Below are 1981 nucleotides of genomic sequence, written 5' to 3'. Positions count from 1 at the left end.
GCACCTCTCTCTCTTTTTGTGGTAGTGTGGTCGAGCAGGAAGGTTTTTATCAGAGGACAGTGTTAAGTATTCGTTGTACACACTCAGTCAGCAAATGAATTCACATACTCATAGACTGAACTTCAAACCAATTGTTTTTGTATGAAAATATTATTTTAGTTATTTTATTTTCTAGAACCAACCAAGCCTGGCACAGGTAAGCAATAAATACTTTGCAGTAAATATGCAGTGGTAACACAGTTTGGATTGTAATTGTACATGCATGTTGTTTTGATTTCAGTACAGTTACTGAGAAATGCAAAGCTTTGGAAACACAGTACATATACTTTGAATGGGCTTTTTTAGTAATTTAGTAAAATGACCAGTACATTACTTTCAGATTACTTTTCGTACACAGTGTAGTATACCTGGATACTACACTGAGATGTTTCCTATACACAGGTGAGTAAAAGCATTTTTATTATTTAGTACAGCTGTAAAGGAATTTCTTGGATTTTCCAACTCCACTCTTAGAAAAATTTCATAGAAAACTGTCAATGTTATCCTAAGGAGGAAAATAGCGTTATCGGTTCAAAGGTAAGTACTCTGTTGTGGGAGTTGGTATTCTGGGGTTAGAGTCCGGAGTCTCCAGGGTCAAGGATGCACTCTTGTTACACCCTCAGTGGCACTAGGGTGACCGGGTGCACAGTGCTGAGACCCAATGTTATCCAATGGGGATAGGGGGTCTCCGGTTGGTGGCTGCTGACAAGCAGGCCACTGGGTGGTAGGATCAAAGCTCCTGGACTTAAGCTCAGGGCAAATGGGGGTTTAGGACAGCACAAAGATGCACCCTCAGCGGCTCTGGGGCGGCCGGGTGCAGAGTGCTATTTTGGCATTGGAAGCCCTGAAGCTTTCAATGGGGAGTCTCTGGTTTGCAAAAGCACTGCAGGCTCGGGACAGAGGTATTCTGGGTGCGACCATCACTTGGAGAGGTCAGTTGGGATGTTGGGAGTTGGTTAGGCACCATTTCTTGGGCCACCCAAGGCCGTGGGGCATCGGGTGCATGTGTGCCTTTTAGGGTCAGATCTTCTTACCAGCTCCTGGTTGCGGTTAGGGGGACCTTCCGATTTGAGGCTTCAGGCTGGAGGCAGGTCAGGGGTTGCCAGATCTTGGGTCAGGATCGCCGGGGAGACCTCCTCTTGATGTTGTGCCACTCAAACTCGGGCTGTGGGCATCGGGTGCAGAGTGGTGCAAACTCGCAGATGCTTGCGGAGCTGGAGTCTATTGTTTGAACAAATCCGGTGTTCACGGAAGACAGAGTCTGTGGGATTAAAGGCAAGCAGGTACTCCAAGTTTCTCTAAGTTGCTGGCTGCAGGACACACTGGGATTTCGCTGGAGCACGTTCGAGGTGGGGACAGGCCGGTAGGGTTGGGGCCAAGTCAGTGGGCATCCTCCTCTTGTTAGCTTCGGCATGGCGGTCCCTTCTTCTTTTCTTCTTGTAGTTTCTTGTCTGTGGAAGCAAGTTTCAGGGGTGCCCCTAAATACTAGATTTAGGGGCATTACAGGTAGGTAAAAGGCTGGGACCAATGGGTCCATTCCCTGGAGAGGGTACACCCCCCTATTATGCCACCCTCCAGTGGGAGGGGGGCATAAGCCGTTGGCTGGGTCCCTCCATCTGCAAGATGGCGGAGACTGAGAGTGGTACTTCACCTCGTCTCCCCCACCTGAGGGGTGGTAGAGGTGGGCACACCTCTCTTCCTCACTTGTTTTTCCCGCCGGTTCTTCCACCAAAAGTGGGGTCAGAACCAGTGGGGACCAGTTGCTGAAAGCAGCAAGTGGCCTGGGGAAGCTCACCAAGGCGCAAGCCATTGAAGCTTCCCCTTTGTGGACCCTGCCCATCTTGGGAAGGAGGCTTGGCACCTTGCCCCAGGATGTGCATTGTTTCAGGCCCCGAGCACAGCAGGCTCTCAACCCAGAGTTCCAGAAACATTTCTGGTGGTG

Source organism: Lissotriton helveticus, chromosome 5_1 (genome assembly GCF_964261635.1).
Source record: "Lissotriton helveticus chromosome 5_1, aLisHel1.1, whole genome shotgun sequence".
Lineage (NCBI taxonomy): Eukaryota > Metazoa > Chordata > Amphibia > Caudata > Salamandridae > Lissotriton > Lissotriton helveticus.
This window is presented reverse-complemented; position numbering follows the sequence as displayed.